This window comes from Scyliorhinus canicula, chromosome 2 (assembly GCF_902713615.1).
Source record: "Scyliorhinus canicula chromosome 2, sScyCan1.1, whole genome shotgun sequence".
In the NCBI taxonomy this organism is placed as follows: domain Eukaryota; kingdom Metazoa; phylum Chordata; class Chondrichthyes; order Carcharhiniformes; family Scyliorhinidae; genus Scyliorhinus; species Scyliorhinus canicula.
The window spans coordinates 163,301,314-163,320,257 of NC_052147.1; the positions used below are offsets into that span (position 1 = coordinate 163,301,314).

The 18,944-nt window shown below is 45.2% G+C and overlaps 1 protein-coding gene across 5 annotated transcripts in view; it reads right to left on the reverse strand.

The window, feature by feature from the left end:
- The window catches only part of col6a3 (collagen, type VI, alpha 3), a 294,343-nt gene extending 275,750 nt beyond the window's left edge, over positions 1–18,593 (reverse strand). For 4 of the 5 annotated variants that reach the window (XM_038788414.1, XM_038788411.1, XM_038788403.1 and 1 more), the window contains exon 1: positions 18,434–18,593. The gene's annotated coding sequence lies outside the window, so the exon portion shown is untranslated. Of the gene's footprint in view, positions 1–13,722; positions 13,773–18,433 lie in introns of those variants that run through there. The other variant, XM_038788407.1, reaches the window with a different exon arrangement.
- Positions 18,594–18,944: the final 351 nt, after the last annotated feature.

Here is an 18,944-nt window from a genome sequence, read left to right on the forward strand (position 1 = left end):
CTCTCCCCTGCTCCTGATGGTGCTACAAAGGTTCAATTCCCGGCTGGGTCACTGTCTGTGTGGAGTCTGCACATCCTCCCCCTGTGTGCGTGGGTTTCCTCCGGGTGCTCCGGTTTCCTCCCACAGTCCAAAGATGTGCGGGTTAGGTGGATTGGCCATGCTAAATTGCCCGTAGTGTCCTAATAAAAAAGTAAGGTTAAGGGGGGTTTGTTGGGTTACGGGTATAGGGTGGATACGTGGGTTTGAGTAGGGTGATCATGGCTCGGCGCAACATTGAGGGCCGAAGGGCCTGTTCTGTGCTGTACTGTTCTATGTTCTATGTTCTAAACACTGAATGCTGACGTCGCTACAAATCATGTGGCACATCGCCAGCAGGGATGCATTCTCTGACACATTACAGAAAGCAATTTATGATTGATTTGTGAAGAATAAGTTTGCTTTCAGGTGAATTACTGAATGGGGTACTCTCAGACACTGTTACAATCTGCTGTTTGTGGTATTATCATAACTATCAGCATTACGAGGGTTAATGTAGTACCATGAATATCCACTGGAGGGAGCTGAAGAGAGTACTATATAAAGCAGTGATGCTAGACCTTAGGGGAGGAGTAAGCGGGAGACAGCTATCGTAAGATCATCAGAGCAGTTAGTGTGAGAAGGTTAGGTTAAAGTTATATCAGTGACTGAGATTAGCAGTAGGTGAGTGTAGTTAGATATTATTGATCATTCTGTATTCTAATAAGGACTAGGTGTTAGAACATAGAACGATACAGCGCAGTACAGGCCCTTCGGCCCTCGATGTTGCACCGACATGGAAAAAAAAAACTAAAGGCCATCTAACCTACACTATGCCCTTATCATCCATATGCTTATCCAATAAATTTTTAAATGCCCTCAATGTTGGCGAGTTCACTACTGTTGCAGGTAGGGCATTCCACGGCCTCACCACTCTTTGCGTAAAAAACCCACCTCTGACCTCTGTCCTATATCTATTACCCCTCAATTTAAGGCTATGTCCCCTCGTGCTAGCCACCTCCATCCGCGGGAGAAGGCTCTCGCTGTCCACCCTATCTAACCCTCTGATCATTTTGTATGCCTCTATTAAGTCACCTCTTAACCTTCTTCTCTCTAACGAAAACAACCTCAAGTCCATCAGCCTTTCCTCATAAGATTTTCCCTCCATACCAGGCAACATCCTGGTAAATCTCCTCTGCACCCGTTCCAAAGCTTCCACGTCCTTCCTATAATGAGGCGACCAGAACTGTACGCAATACTCCAAATGCGGCCGTACCAGAGTTTGGTACAGCTGCATCATGACCTCATGGCTCCGGAACTCAATCCCTCTACCAATAAAGGCCAACACACCATAGGCCTTCTTCACAACCCTATCAACCTGGGTGGCAACTTTCAGGGATCTATGTACATGGACACCGAGATCCCTCTGCTCATCCACACTACCAAGAATTTTACCATTAGCCAAATATTCCGCATTCCTGTTATTCTTTCCAAAGTGAATCACCTCACACTTCTCCACATTAAACTCCATTTGCCACCTCTCAGCCCAGCTCTGCAGCTTATCTATGTCCCTCTGTAACCTGCAACATCCTTCCGCACTGTCTACAACTCCACCGACTTTAGTGTCGTCTGCAAATTTACTCACCCATCCTTCTGCGCCCTCCTCTAGGTCATTTATAAAAATGACAAACAGCAACGGCCCCAGAACAGATCCTTGTGGTACGCCACTCGTAACTGAACTCCATTCTGAACATTTCCCATCAACTACCACTCTCTGTCTTCTTTCAACTAGCCAATTTCTGATCCACATCTCTAAATCACCCTCAATCCCCAGCCTCCGTATTTTCTGCAATAGCCGACCGTGGGGAACCTTATCAAACGCTTTACTGAAATCCATATACACCACATCAACTGCTCTACCCTCGTCTACCTGTTCAGTCACCTTCTCAAAGAACTCGATAAGGTTTGTGAGGCATGACCTACCCTTCACAAAACCATGCTGACTATCCCTAATCATATTATTCCTATCTAGATGATTATAAATCGTATCTTTTATAATCCTCTCCAAGACTTTACCCACCACAGACGTTAGGCTCACCGGCCTATAGTTACCGGGGTTATCTCTACTCCCCTTCTTGAACAAAGGGACCACATTTGCTATCCTCCAGTCCTCTGGCACTATTCCTGTAGCTAATGATGACCTAAAAATCAAAGCCAAAGGCTCAGCAATCTCTTCCCTGGCTTCCCAGAGAATCCTAGGATAAATCCCATCCGGCCCCGGGGACTTATCTATTTTCACCTTGTCCAGAATTGCCAACACTTCTTCCCTACGCACCTCAATGCCATCTATTCTAATAGCCTGGGTCTCAGCATTCTCCTCCACAATATTATCTTTTTCTTGAGTGAATACTGACGAAAAGTATTCATTTAGTATCTCGCTTATCTCCTCAGCCTCCACACACAACTTCCCACCACTGTCCTTGACTGGCCCTACTCTTACCCTAGTCATTCTTTTATTCCTGACATACCTATAGAAAGCTTTTGGGTTTTCCTTGATCCTACCTGCCAAAGACTTCTCATGTCCCCTCCTTGCTCGTCTCAGCTCTCTCTTTAGATCCTTCCTCGCTTCCTTGTAACTATCAAGCGCCCCAACTGAAACTTCACGCCTCATCTTCACATAGGCCTCCTTCTTCCTCTTAACAAGAGATTCCACTTCTTTGGTAAACCACGGTTCCCTCGCTCGACCCCTTCCTCCCTGCCTGACTGGTACGTACTTATCAAGAACATGCAATAGCTGTTCCTTGAACAAGCTCCACATATCCAGTGTGCCCAACCCTTGCAGCCTACTTCTCCAACCAACACATCCTAAGTCATGTCTAATGGCATCATAATTGCCCTTCCCCCAGCTATAACTCTTGCTCTGCGGGGTATACTTATCCCTTTCCATCACTAACGTAAAGGTCACCGAATTGTGGTCACTGTCTCCAAAGTGTTCACCTACCTCCAGATCTAACACCTGGCCTGGTTCATTACCCAAAACCAAATCCAAAGTGGCCTCACCTCTTGTTGGCCTGTCAACATATTGTGTCAGAAAACCCTCCTGCACACATTGTACAAAGAACGACCCATCCAATGTACTCGAACTATATCTTTTCCAGTCAATATTAGGAAAGTTAAAGTCTCCCATAACAACTACCCTGTTACTTTCGCTCTTTTCCAGAATCATCTTCGCCATCCTTTCCTCTACATCTCTAGAACTATTAGGTGGCCTATAGAAAACTCCCAACAGGGTGACCTCTCCTTTCCTGTTTCTAACCTCAGCCCATACTACCTCGGAAGAAGAGTCCCCATCTTGCATCCTTTCTACCACCGTAATACTGTCCTTGACTAGCAGCGCCACACCTCCCCCTCTTTTGCCCCCTTCTCTGACCTTACTAAAGCACCTAAACCCCGGAACCTGCAACAACCATTCCTGTCCCTGCTCTATCCATGTCTCTGAAATGGCCACAACATCGAAGTCCCAGGTACCTACCCATGCTGCCAGTTCCCCTACCTTATTTCGTATACTCCTGGCATTGAAATAGACACACTTCAAACCACAGACCTGAACACTGCCGCCCTCCTGCGAAGTCAAAACTGTGCTCCTGACCTCTCTACTCTCAATCTCTCGCACCCCAAAACTACAATCCAGGTTCCCATGCCCCTGCTGAATTAGTTTAAACCCCCCCAAAGAGTACTAACAAATCTCCCCCCCAGGATATTGGTGCCCCTCAGGTTCAGATGTAGACCATCCTGTCTATAGAGGTCCCACCTTCCCCAGAAAGAGCCCCAGTTATCCAGAAATCTGAATCCCTCCCGCCTGCACCATCCCTGTAGCCACGTGTTTAATTGCTGTCTCTCCCTATTCCTCATCTCACTATCACGTGGCACGGGCAACAACCCAGAGATAACAACTCTGTTTGTTCTCGCTCTGAGCTTCCATCCTAGCTCCCTAAAGGCCTGCCTGACATCCTTGTCCCCTTTCCTACCTATGTCGTTAGTGCCAATGTGGACTACGACTTGGGGCTGCGCCCCCTCCCCCTTAAGGACCCGGAAAACACGATCCGAGACATCACGTACCCTTGCACCTGGGAGGCAACATACCAAACGTGAGTCTCTCTCGCTCCCACAAAATCTCCTATCTGTGCCCCTGACTATTGAGTCCCCAATTACTAATGTTCTACTCCTTTCCCCCCTTCCCTTCTGAGCAACAGGGACAGACTCCGTGCCAGAGGCCCGTACCCCATGGCTTACCCCTGGTAAGTCGTCCCCCCCACAAGTATCCAAAACGGTATACTTGTTACTCAGGGGAACAACCGCAGGGGGTCCCTGCACTGACTGCTTCTTCCCAGTCCCTCTTACAGTTACCCATCTATCTCCAGTCTTTGGTGTAACTACTTCCCTGAAGCTCCTATCTATGACCCCCTCTGCCTCCCGAATGATCCGAAGTTCATCCAGCTCAAGCTCCAGGTCCCTAACACGGTTTTTGAGGAGCTGGAGTTGGGTGCACTTCCCACAGATGAAATCAGCAGGGACACTGACGGCGTCCCTCACCTCAAACATTCTGCAGGAGGAGCATTGTACTGCCTTCCCTGACATCCCCTCTAGATTAAAAAAAACAAGAAAAAGAAAAAGAAAGGAAGAGCTTACCTGATATTACCTCAAACCCTGATCCCGCTGAAAGGTAAGCAAACTTAAAGGCACTCACTCACCTTCACGACAGGCCCCTGCTCCCGCTTCCCAACCACCGTGGGGTGGGGGGGTTGGTTAGAGGAGGAGGTAGGGTGGGAAACACTCACAAAGTGTTTCGGGTTTAACTGTCACTTGCCAACAGCCCCTCCACAAACCACCTTCAACTTAGGCTGACCGCACTGCACGTATGCAAATTTCCCCAGAACAGCTGATCAGTAGCTCTGCTCTGCTGCCCTCTGTTGAAACCCAGTTTAGTAGTGTAAATAAAATCATAGCTTTGTTTAACTAAAAGCTATACTGTGGTCTTGGGAAACATTATGCAAACCATTCTGAATAAGCAACACAAAGAACACACATTGTTGTTTTCAGTTTCCATAATAACTTGATTCAAACCCTGTGCAAACTCTTACTAAATTTTTATTGAAACAGTTAGGATGTCCTCTGGCCACTTTTTGCTTTGGCCAAAATTTCCTCACATGTAATCAAATTTTGTATGTATAAGCCAATTTGGTAGAGATGTGGCTTTCGTAAAAAAAATTTACTCATATGGCCCTCATTTACCTTGTGACATCTGCCTTTTTGTGGTACCAAAATGGCACATGGTTTGCATTGTACCATTTTATGAATATGTTGATACCATTATCATACCCTGTAAATGTATTGAAAGCATACGTTGAAAAGACGCTGATTCCACTGAATCTAATCAGACGGACCAGACTTAGCTTCAAAACAATTTCTCTCACTCAACTACATACAAAGCCATTTGTTCTGAGCACTTTTAATGAAAATGTATCCAATGTATTGTACCAGAATTGTAATAATCTCTGACAGGAAAATTCCGTTCTATATTGCAGGTTGTGGCCCATATTTTCCCCTCTCATTGAGAAAAGGTCATTGATCCTTTTTGTAAAGGGGATTCAAAAAGGGTGTGAAGATAAACCTAGCCATCAGACAGCTTAATTTGACTGGTGGAGAAACTTCTAGAAACAAAATTTACAGTCATGTGGAGAAATGTGATTTAATTTAGGAAAGCCAGTGTTTCATATGCTGGTTATCGGGAGAGACCGTAGTCCGACTGTGGTAGTTAGTTCAAGCTCATTTATTCACATTAAATATAAGATAGGTTACAGAGTAGGAAATGTGGCTCAGGAGTATAAACTGTTTCATTCTCTCTCCCAATTATCTACCACATGACTATTGATGTCACTGTTACATCAATGGTCTACATCGCTCATTAACACAACTATTTTTTTAAAATAAATTTAGAGTACCCAATTATTTTTTTTTCCAATTTGGTGTGACCAATCCACCTAACCTGCACATCTTTGGGGTGTGGGTGCGAAACCCATGCAGACACGGGGGGAATGTACAAACTGCACATGGACAGTGACCCAGGGCCACGATTCAAACCCAGGTCCTCAGCGCCACAGTCCCAGTGCTATCCACTGCACCACCGTGCTGCCCTTAATAACACAACTATTCTATTAACTCATTGCACGACAGCAGCGTGGATTTGTTAAGGGAAAACTGCGTTGAACTAACTGGCTTGAATTTTTTGATGCTGTAATAATTTGATGAGGGCAATGCTGTCGATGTGGTGTACGTGGATTTCCATAAGACATTTGATACAGTGCTGCACGGCAGACTTGTGAGCAAGATTAGAGCTCATGGAATAAAAGAGATAGTAGCAGCACGATATGAAATTGTCCAAGTGATAGGAAACAGAAAGTGTGGTTAATGGATATTTTGTCAGGCTAGAGATCAGTGTTAGAATCATAGAATTCCTACAGTGCTGAACGAGGCCATTCGGCCGATAGAGTCTGCACCAACCCTCTAAAAGGGCACCCTACCTGGTCCACTCCCCTGCCACGTCCCCTTAACCCCAGCTGCACATCTTTGGGCACTAAGGGGCAATGTAGCATGGCCACTCCACCCAATCAGCACATCTTTGAAATGTGGGGGGGAAACCAGGGCAAGCGGAGGAAACACACATAAACATTGGGAGGAAGTGAAAACTCCACAAAGACTGTTGGGATGCTTGTTTTTCCTGATATGTATTAATGACCTAGACATTGGTGTACAGGACACAATTTCAACATTTGTGGATGATACAATACTTGGAAGCTTTGTGAACTGTGAGGAGGATAAGGTAGAACCTCAAAAAGATATCAACAAGATATTCAAGTGGGTGGACAGGTAGCAGATGAAGGTCAATGTGGAGAAATGTGAAGTGATTCATTTTGATAAGGAAAACTTGGAGAGACAACATAAAGTATAGGGTACAACTCTGAAGGGGCTGCAGGAGCAGGAGGGACCTGGGTGTATATGTCCATAAATCACTGAAGGTTGTAGGACAAATTGAGAGAGTGGTTAACTAATGTGTAATATCCTGGGCTTTATTAATAGAAACATCGGGTACAAGAGCAAGGAGGTTATGTTGAACTAAGACACTAGTTCAACCTCAGCTGGAATGCTGCATCTAGTTCTGGGTGCCATACTTTAGGGAGGATATGAAGGCATTGGGGAGATTACAGAAAAGATTCATGAGAATTGTTCCACCCCTCACTAAGGGGTGAGGAACCTTAGTTATGAAGACAGATTGGAGAAGTCAGGACTGTTTTCCTTGGATAAAATAAGGTAAGGAGGAGATTTGGTTGAGATATTTGAAATAATGAGGGGTCAGGACAGGATCAATGGGAGAAATTGGTCCCACTTGTAAAAGGTTTGAGAAGTAAAAGGTGAAGATTTACAGTAATTGGCAAAAGAAGCAAAAGCGACATGAGGAAAAACATTTGTATAGAGCGAGTAGTTAAGCAGCAGAATGCACTGCTAAAGTGTGCTGGGAGCAGTTTCAATCAAAGCATCCAAAAGAGAATTAGACTGTTACCTGAAAAAGAAGAATCTGCAGGGTTACAGGGTGAATTGCTCGATCAGAGAGCTGGAAGCATGGGGCTGAATGGCCTTCTGCTGTGCTGTGATATTAATGGTCCTCCCGTGAGTTCATTGTTAGAAATAAAAGTTAACAACCAGATACAACCTGAATTAATTGCCCTGTGACATTTCCCAAGCAACTAAATTATTATTTAAATTCTAGTTTAAAACTATTGAAGCAAAGAATGTTTGTAGATTACACCATAAATAAGAAGGAAGTTCAGGATATTTACTCACAAAATGCACTTTTGTCATGAAGTGTCAATGTTAAGCATAAACAGTTACCTTGTTCACTTGAGTTTAATTGCAAGGTTGAATAGAAATATATTTGATTTTGATATGAAAGTGGTGTAGATTGCAAGTCTCTCTGCTTCCAAATGTGATGTAGCCCACTAACAGGAGAAACACTCCAATTCCCAAGAGATACACCACTGAACTGTAAAAGCATCTCAATTAGAGTTTGGATGAACAATACGAAGAAGAAAAATGTAAATTAAATCTTCATGTATGAAATGATCTGAGCTGCTCACAGAAAAATACTTTTCACTGTATCTCTGTACACGTGACAATAAACAAATCCGATCCAATCCAACCTACAGTGAGTCCATTGAGGAATTAAAGTAAAAAATAACAATACGAAAACAAAAAGCAAAAGAAATAAAACATGTTCAAAAATGTATGTGACAGTGCTGCCCTGAGCTAACGGATAACCTGAAATACATAGGTCTTTGTGCGCAATGAGTATTGTAAGGAAAGAGTTAATCAGGCATTCCTGATGCCTGTTAATGCTAATTTCTCCTTCTATTGAGCGAATTTTCCGATCGTTGGGCCAACGGGTTTCACAATGCATGGGGTGGTTGCTATGGGAAATCCCATTGACAATTGGTGGGAAGATAGAATTCCACCACCAGTAAATGGCGCGGCCCAGAAACACGTGACTGAGGGACCGGAGAATCTGGCCCATTGTCATCTTAAGAAGTTCTTGCCATTGATCTATTAAGCCAGGATATTGCACCAGTTTGAAGTATCAATAAGCTTGGGTTGACCTGAAAACCATGGTCAGTTTAGTCGCTGAGGTTAACTGGATAAAAAGGCATTCTAGTACGTACTGATTTCAGATTCAGAGAACTTTAATCAGTCGGCAGAAATATGTTAAAAATGCAAAGGAATATTATCTAGGTTTACTGGTACAAAATGGTACTGACTCAAAGACAGGCTTACAACAAAATATTTAATCTGGTGAAATGGCAGTTATATATAACAAGAGTGGAACTATTGAAGAGATAACAAATTAGACAAGTTGAGGAACTAATTGCAGCTAAAGTTTTGAGAAGAGATCTCAAGTAAATTCCTCTTATATTTAGTTCTATTTTAACTTCTATCAAAAGAAAATGTACATTTATAAAGGGCTGTTCACAATCACAGGACATTCCAAAGCACTTCAAAGTCAATGGTATAACTTTGACATTGTGGTAATCCAGACGTCGAGGCTACTGATTTGGGAACATGGATTCAAATCCCATCATAGCAGTTGGTGGAATTTAGATTTCATAAAAAATCTGAAATAAAAAGCCTGTCTCGAATGGTGACCAGGAAATTATAATTGAATGTTGTAATATTAATGGCTATGTATAACTACATTCAGGCTAGTAGCTAATTGATTTCTACGGGCTCAGTCGGAGTTGGGAGAAATGTTGTGACATTTTTAGTGCTGTTTAAAGTCATTGAGGTTCAAGGAGTGATGTTGTGCATGTTGAACACGTTAGTTAATTCTGACTTCAAGGGACAGACAACTTTTTCTCAATTCTGGGTGCTGTAGGTACCATCATTCTTGGGCTGTAAAATCGTTTATGAGCAGAGGCAGCACAGAAGAGAACAAGCTGCTGGCAGAAGGAAGAGAGGGATGGTAATAAAGGTTTTCAGTACGAGGCCTTACCTATCCAGGATCTTCAAGGAACATTTCTCTTGCCTCAACCTATTCCAGAAACAGTATTTTTGTCTTTACCGTTTACGAAGGAGGCGCACATTGAATTTCCTCACATTAGGGTCCTTCTAGATTGCAGCAGGTGATCTCACTGTTCACTGTCCTCTTGCTGCATAAGGGAAGTGGCTGACATCCACTCTGATGAAAGATGCAGGTGGAGAATCTATTTGATTTTGCCAAGATGATGCCATTAACTACGCACACATGGCATTGTGGGTGCCGCAGCTAAATGACGAGATTAACCACACGGAAGGACTCCAATCCCCGTATGTGCAGTTAGAGTCCAATAATATTCACCATACCTTTCCTTGGATTGTCACCTTGCCATGGTAGAGAGGCTTGAAAGTGCCGTTGATCCCGAGAACAATGGGTCTGGAACACGTGGCAGGGTTCCCATGACAGTAAGGTTGGAGAGGAGGAACAAGACAAAGCACAATCCAAAACACGTCCTCAACAGCGGATCAGGCAGAAGGTACCCTTTGGGTAGTATTATACAAATTCAGTATGCAGGTGTCATCGCCAGCTCTATGCTCTCAGAAGAGAATCTCCAAGCTATGGTTGTCACGTTTGCATAAGTATACCCAATATTTGGTCTCAGCTTCAACCTCAAGAAGATTCAAGTTGTTCCCCAACCCACCCCAGGGCAAGATCCGGCCTCTCCCTCAACCAAGAACCATGGAACAACTTTTCCAAACATGGAGCATTTACCTTATTTGGGGAGCCACCTCTCCTCTAAGTCTGACATCGCTGTGCAGATTCAACATAATTTCCAATCTTCAAGTGCCTTCTTCAGACGTTTAAAGACGAGAGTCTTTGAGGACCGCAGTGCCAAGAGCTTTGTGTACAAAGCGGTTGTCCTTTCAACTCTTCTATGCAACTCAGAAACCTGGATGACACACAGTTGCCACCTCAAGACCCTGGAGAGGTACCATTAGCACTGTCTGAAATGGATTCTCCACATTAACTGGAGGAAAAATACATCTGCCAAGATCTTGAGGTTACCTTCTTCATGGCCCACTTGAATGTTTGAACCACTGTTCGGCTAGTCCATTGAAGGCTTGGTGGTAAAGGGCCGTCTGCACACCTGATGCAATTCACAGCCATGAACAATGCAAACTCCTGGCTTGTAAATGCTGCCCTATTGTCGGACACCAGGACTTCGGGCAGTCCGTGCGTGCTAAAAACGTCTTGCAGTTTGTCCATGGATGCTCGTGTGGTCGCTGTGGCGACCCAGTGTATTTCAAGGCACTTCAAGTGGATGTTCACAAATATGAGGAATGTGGACCCTTAAACGGGCCTTCAAAGTTTCTGTGTACGCGGTGCCATTGCTTCCTGGGCCGCTCCCAGGTGTGCATCAGAACAATTTTTTTTTAAATTTAGTGTACCCAATTCAGTTTTTCCAATTAATGGGGCAATTTAACGTGGCCAATCCACCTAACCTGCACATCTTTTGGGTTGTGGGGGCAAAACCCACGCAAACATGGGGAGAATGTGCAAACTCCACACGGACAGTGACCCAGAGCCGGGATTGAACGTGGGACCTCAGCGGTGTGAGGCAGCAGTGCTAACCCACTGGGCCACCATTCTGCCCTTATCATAATGATAATAAGTAGGCTACATTAACACTGCAATGAAGTTACTGTGAAAGGCCCCTAGTCACCACACTCCGGCACCTGTTCGGGTACACAGAGGGAGAATTCAGAGTGTCCAAATTATCTCACAGCACATCTTTCGGGACTTGTGGGAGGAAACCAGCGCACCCGGAGGAAACCCACACAGACGCAAGGAGAACGTGCAGACTCCGCACAGGCAGTGACCCAAGCCGGGAATCGAACCTGGGACCCTGGAGCTGTGAAGCAACAGTGCTACCCACTGTGCTACCGTGCTGCCCTCAGGGCCGCCGGTGGGGCCCTCTGGTGTTCCTGGCACAGGACACAATTGTGGGCCAGCCGTTCGATCTCAGCATCCAGTCTCGGCCATCAAATGTAGCTCGCACCAACATTTCATTTTGGTCAACAGGGGTGCATGCCCCCATTCAGGTACGACCACCTGAGTTCCCTACAGGAGGATGCCGACACTCATTTTGGGTAGCTTGGTGGTGGAGGTCCATAGCCCGTGTTGGGCCCTGTAGTGGACCATATATCAGACCCTCGATAACTCAGCGTCAGTCTGGGTCCATTCTCAGATATGTGCTACCGTTGCTGGCGTCCATAAACTGGAGGGTGGCTGCCACTTCAGTGGCTGCGACGGGAGCTGGCAACTTGTGGTCAAGGGCAGCTGGATCAATGCGTCCGTGTGTGGAATTCTTGTGCCTGGGCGAGCCTCTAAAGTATACTCAAAGGTGGACAAAAACAGGGACCAACGCTGAACCCGGGCAGATACTATCGGTGGAATCACCCAATCTTCCTTCAATAACCCCAACAGAGTCTTGTGATTGGTATATACCATGAACGGCCGCCCATAAACGTACTGGTGGCATTTCCTCACCGTGAACACAATTACTTTTCTATCTCTGCGTAGTTCCACTTGGTGTCTGTGAATGTGCAGGAAGTGAAGGCTATTGGCTGCTCCGACCCATCTTCCCTGATGCCTTACGGTGAGGCGCGCACGTCCGGGTCGAAGTGGGCCAGCATTTCATCTGATGAGAGATAACGCTTCACTTCCTGAAATGTCTTGTGATACGAGAGGCCCCAGTCCCATTTCTGTCCCTTCTTCAGTAGTTGGTGGAGCAGACTGAGAAGCGTGGCCATCCTGGGCATGAACTTCCCATAATAGTTCACCATGGTGAGGAAAGAGCAGAGCTCTATCTGGTCACGAGGGATGGGGGATTGGCCAATCGGCTGCATCTTGTCCTCCATTGGATGGAGGCCTCTGCTGTCCACCCGGTAGCCGAGATAAGTAACCTCTGGCGGGAGGAAAATGCACACCTCCCTCCGGAGGCAGACCCCTCCCGAGCAAACCGCTCGAGGACCTCAGTTAGATTCTCCACATGTTCCTGATGCGAGATCCCGGTGATGAGAACAGCATGCTGGTAGATGGCCATCCTTGGCAATCCGCGCAAGATGTTCTCTATAACTCTCTGGAATATCGGCCGTATATTCGATGGGTATTGATCGTCACATATTTCTAGGAACTTGGCTTGAGCACCAGCTGCAAGTATGTGTGGCTCATGTCCAGCTTTGTGAATGTTTTTCCTCTGCTAAGCCGGGCATAGAGGTCTGCGATCCGGGTAAGGTGGAATATTCTGTTTGCTGTTGTTTTGTTGTCCCCACAGAGCCCCACCGACCCGTCCGGCTTCAACACGTGGACTACAGGCGCGGCCCAATCGGCATAGTGGAAGGGCCAATAATACCCAGATGTTCCAAACAGTCCAATTATTGGTGCAAAATGCGTACAGCACAGGGCGGGCGCGGAAATATAGGTGCTGGGCATTCTCTTCCTTATTTATCGTGGCCATCACTCCTTTAATGGTACCGAGACCTTCGGCAAAAACTAAGGCAACTTGGTCAGCCCTCCTTCCAGTCAACAGGGGTACGCGAGGCATATGCGTTGCCAATCCATATGTAGATGACACAGCCAATTACGCCCAAATAGGCTGGGCCCAGCACTGAAGACTACCACCAACAGTAGGCACGGGGACCGGTCTCCGTTTGCCATGGACACATGGGTGGTGCCCTTGATTTATGAGGGCTCCCTGGTAAAAGTGGCCATTCGGGCCCCATGTCACAAAGCTCCAGTGTCTGAAGACTCATCCGGATGGCCGTAAACGTGCGAAAGCTGATGACAGAAACCGCTGCCCATATGTACAGTTCCACCTCGGACGGGGTTGTCCGTTTAGCAGCAACGGCACACGGATAGATGCTGTTTTGGGGCCTGTTACACAGTGCAGTGACAGGGTTAGCTCCTTGGCCTCCAGGTCCTCATGAAAATGCATGCGGCCCCTCGGGGTGTGGTGGGGGGGGGGGGGGGGGGAGAGAATGCCTACCGGGTGATGGCGCTCTCACGTGATTTCCCAGAGCCTCGTTGCTGGCATTGGTGTCCTACTCAATACTGGCACCCACCTTCGGGAACACTGAGTCGGGGGAAGCTCTACAGTTGCTCCAGGATGAGTCACGGAGGCAGTTGTGGAACCTGCAGTGACCTTCGTCGTGGGATGGTCCCGGCACCTCCTTTCGGTGGTCGTCGGCCGGCGGTCTTGATGACGCCCAATGTTCATGTCTGCTAGGCCCTGGGGTTCTTGGAGTCTCAGTCAGTGCTTTCCTGGGAGAGCGCACTGTCAACGGCTCTGTCCAGGGTCAGAGATTTCTCCATTCCTCTGCATCTGTCGGTTCCAAAGCCCGCACATGAAGTGGTCCTGCAAGGATTCAGTCAGTGGAGTTCCAAACTTGCAGGGGGCAGCGAGTGCCCATAAGTACACTAAGTATTCACTTAGAATCTGCCGGCATCTGCAAAGCGATATGGAATATTGGGGGCTGAAGGATTCAGGTGACGGCCCAACAGGTCGATCCGAATGGTGAACTGCGGAGTGCTCGGCCTGCCCTGGTAATCCAAGTTCCTTATCAGTGCATATGTTGGTCCGCCAACAACGGTCAGTAAGGTGACTGTCTGTTGCCTTTCATTGGTGATGGCGTCAGTGCGAAAAATAAGTTGATGTCTTTCTACGTACTGGGCCCAATTGTCCAAGTCAGCATCAAAAGGCTTGAGTTTTCTTCTGTGTGGCATGTCTGCCGGCTGAAGAGCCAATGTTGTGGGTGGAGGCAAGGACTCCACAAGAGGCCAGGCTGACAGGATACAACTCTCTTTATTCTTCCACTAGATACGACAATCACTCCTCTCCACTCCCCGCAGGGTCACCTTCCCTGACCTGCTCCCAGGCCAGGGTTTATATCCTTTGGGGAGTTCTTCCAATTGGGAGGAAGCTCCACCCCCTAGTTAGCTCATATTCTGAGGTGTAGGCACATAAGAGGTGGACTGATCTGGCATGGATAGGACATCTAGTTGTATTAAGGTGCAAGCTTATGATGACATTTACAGCTTTGGCACATCTTCCCATTAACCTTGTCTGATGGTCAACTCATTCAATTTGCCATTGGGTACAATTGCTTGCTACCCACCTATGTTAATTAGGGATCACCATTGACAGATCAACCCCATTTGTGTTGTGTCATATTATCAAAAACCAGGATAACTCCTGTGTTGCAGCCATTATAACAGTAATATTCATGAGAGAGATGGTAAATGGAGAATAAATGGCTCAAATTAAATTAATATTGCATAATCTTTGAATACTATAGGTTCTCGGCTTAATGAAACATCAATTTCCAGATTAATATGGAAACCAATCCTGTTGATTTAATTTAAACTAATGAGCTTAATTTTTGTTCCCCAAATTATTCCAAAGAATGAAACTTTTGGTTGGAGCTGATACAAACAGATCACAAAAAACATAAATCAATTTTGAAATGCACCCTGTCACCATAAAGCTAGAATTTTTGATTAAATGTTGATTAACAAAAGCATAACCCCTCCGAAATAGATGAAAAGTCTGACATCAGCTCAGGATATAACAATGATGGCTAAATCTACTTGTCAAGTGGAACTCTAAATAATCATATGTAAAAAGGAGAAACAGAAATGCAGGAAATCAGAAAGAAGAACAGGAAATGCTGGAATTGTAATAGGTAAGTCAGTATTTGAAAGAGAAAAGATATGTTAATGTTTCAAGTGGAACCCTTCTTCAGAGTGGTCAGATGAGTGAAACGTATTTATGAAAAAAAACACACTTTCATACCATTGCTAATTGCAAGAGCTTCTGCCTGCACCTAAATCAGTATTAAGATATACATAGATGGCGCTGAAGTGTTTAAAAATATTGAAGAGTTTTTTTTCAGCTGTGATCAGTGTAACCTTTCAGTCATCTTATCATCCTGATCAGTGGGGAAAGAAGGCTGATGAAAATACGTTCCAAGGCTTAGGTCAATAATTGTTGCATTATTAAAAGATCAGAGGGGAGCTGGCAAGATGGATGCAGAACTGGCTAGGTCATAGAAGGCAGAGAGTAGCAATGGAAGGGTCCTTTTCTGATTGGAGGGCTGTGACTAGTGGTGTTCCGCAGGGATCAGTGCTGGGACCTTTGCTGTTTGTAGGATATATAAATGATTTGGAGGAAAATGTAACTGGTCCGATTAGTAAGTTTGCGGACGACACAAATGTTGGTGGAATTGCGGATAGCGGTGAGGACTGTCAGAAGATACAGCAGGATTTAGATCGTTTGGATACTTGGGCAGAGAGATGGCAGATGGAGTTTAATCTGAACAAATGTGCGATAATGCATTTTGGAAGGTCTAATGCAGGTAGGGAATATACAGTGAATGGTAGAACCCTCAAGAGTATTGAAAGTCAGAGAAATCTAGGTGTTCAGGTCCACAGGTCACTGAAAGGGGCAACACAGGTGGAGAAGGTAGTCAAGGAGGCATACGGCATGCTTGCCTTCATTGGCCGGGGCATTGAGTATAAAAATTGGGAAGTCATGTTGCAGCTGTATAGAACCTTAGTTAGGCCACACTTGGAGTATAGTGTTCAATTCTGGTTGCCACACTACCAGAAGGATGTGGAGGCTTTGGAGAGGGTGCAGAAGAGATTTACCAGGATGTTGCCTGCTATGAAGGGCATTAGCTATGAGGGGAGGTTGAATAAACTTGGTTTGAACTCACTGGAACGAAGGAGGTCAAGGGGCGACCTGATAGAGGTCTACAAAATTATGAGGGGCAGAGACAGAGTGGATAGTCAGAGACTTTTTCCCAGGATAGAGGGGTCAATTACTAGGAGGCATAGGTTTAAGGTGCGAGGGGCAAGGTTTAGAGGAGATGTACAAGGCAATTTTTTTAAACAGAGGGTAGTGGATGCCTGGAACTCGCTGCCGGAGGAGGTGGTGGAAGCAGTGACGATAGTGACATTTAAGGGGCTTCTTGACAAATACATGAACAGAATGGGAATAGAGGGATACGGACCATGGAAGTGTAGAAGATTTTAGTTTCGACGGGCAGCATGGTCGGCGCAGGCTTGGAGGGCCGAAGGGCCTGTTACTGTGCTGTACTTTTCTTTGTTCTTTGTTCTTTGCTATATTATTGGATGCTATATTAGTCCAATATCACCTTTTGGATGAGACTTTAGGACATCCATCTGTCTCTTCAGGTGAATCTACAAGATCCCATGGTGCTACTTGAAGAAGATTAGGTAGTTCTTTAAAGTCCTACCCATTCTCCCTCAATCATTACCACCAAACACATCTATCATTGACCTTGCTTGCAATTAGTATGTGAGCCTACAAAACAATAGTGACCAAACTTTAAAAAAACACGTCCTTTTTGTTTGAAAACAGCGAATAAAAGCTTTCTTTTCACAATGACGCAAAGGCATGAAACAGGATGCTGAAAAGATTGATGGAGGATTGTTGCTGGGATGAGGAACTTCAGTTATGTGAATAGATTGGGGAAGCTTGCACTGCACCTTAATTAAGAAAGGTTTAAGAGGAAACTTGATAGAGGTATTTAAAACGATGAGGGTTCGCGACAGAGTAGATGGGGCGATCTGCATTTGTTGCAAAAGGGTCGCTGATCAGGAATACTGATTAATGTGATTGGTAAAAGAAGAAACATGAGGTAAATCCTTTTCACACAACGAGTAGTTATGATCTGGAATGCACTGCCCCAGAGTGTGGTGGATGAAGATTCAACTGAAGTCTTCAAAATAGAATTGGATAATTATTCAAAGAGAAAAAATTCAGGGCTACCAGAAAAGACAGGAAGGCTGAATTGCTCTTTCAGAGACTCAGCATGGACACAAAAGGGTGAATGGCCTCCTGTGCTGTAGCCATTCTCTACTTCAATGGTTCTATGTGGCCAATGTGCTTTCAATTTAAATTCTTCATAGCGTCCTTCACAATTGCAGAATCCTCTGTGGTATTGCGAATCTGACTATGACTGGTTCCACCGGAAGCTGCAACCCTCGGGCATCTCACCCAAATGGTGCCAATCCAAACATGACAATGTGAATATTTAGGATATTCAACTCTGGAGTGCATCATGTTGCACAATCCTATTTTTGGACAGCATCAGCATTTGTGGTTTCCAGGGTTAGTAGAAATCAGGCATCAGAAATATGCTCAGCATCTTTTGTTTTGACTTGTGCAGTCCTGGATTGTTGCTGCCAAATGTAATGAGGCTCCAAATGAAATTCTCTAGCTCAACACAGAGCACGGTCTCTGTGGCACGAAAGCACACAAGCATGAAGAGTTTCTCTTTTTGCTGGTTGTACTGAAATGAATTTACACTTATGTTGCAAATAGCATACAGACGATGCCTTAGCCCCTGGGTGGCATGCTTCCCCAGGAAGTTAGGACAGCTTTGTGAAACATGATTTTTTTGCTTTAAAACCTGCACAATCTGTTCTCTGTTTCACATACATTCTAAAGAGACCAGTACTCAGAGCCCATTATAATTATCAAATCTTGTAAAACGCATAAAACCGGAAGATAAATTATATAGTTCTTAAATGAAAGTGAAGTTGATCTAAATGCGAATGATTAACAAGCCCATCGACGTTCTCAACATTTTGTGACTGAATTAAGAATTACAGCTGGTTGCAATGGAACATTTACAAGTTTTGGAGCAAATATCCAAAAAGTCCCAAAAGCAACACTAATTTGTGCGAATTATTTCCGAGAGAACTAAGATTTTGCTGTTTAATCAAAGATATAAAATAATCACTTACAGCTGAGGAAGCGCTTGTAGAATGGAACTGTCCGTATCATGTACAGAATGTGTTCTCACTCAACATTTCTTCTGGACAGTGTACTATTCATTTGTGTTCATGCCTACAGAGAAGACAAGTAATGAGCTCGAGGTTCAGCCTACTCATTGGAGGATATTGCTACAAGCAAATGTAATTCTCCTGTTAAATGACAGATGAAATTCCATTTCATTGAGCTCGCCCATGCCCCTCCCCTTGAATCACTCTTTCCAACAACTGCACAAATGTCAATTTTGCTTTTGCCAGTAGCTGATCAAAAGACTCAATCCATAGAATCCATAGAATCCCGACAATGCAGAAGGAGGCCATTCATCCCATTGAGTCTGCACCGAGCAGCCAAAAGAGAACCCCAGCTGGGCCCACTCCCCTGCCCCATCCCACCCCCGTAACCTCACCTAATTTGCACATCTTTGGACATTAAGGGGCAATATATCATGGCTAATCCACCTAGCCTGCATATCTTTAGACCGAG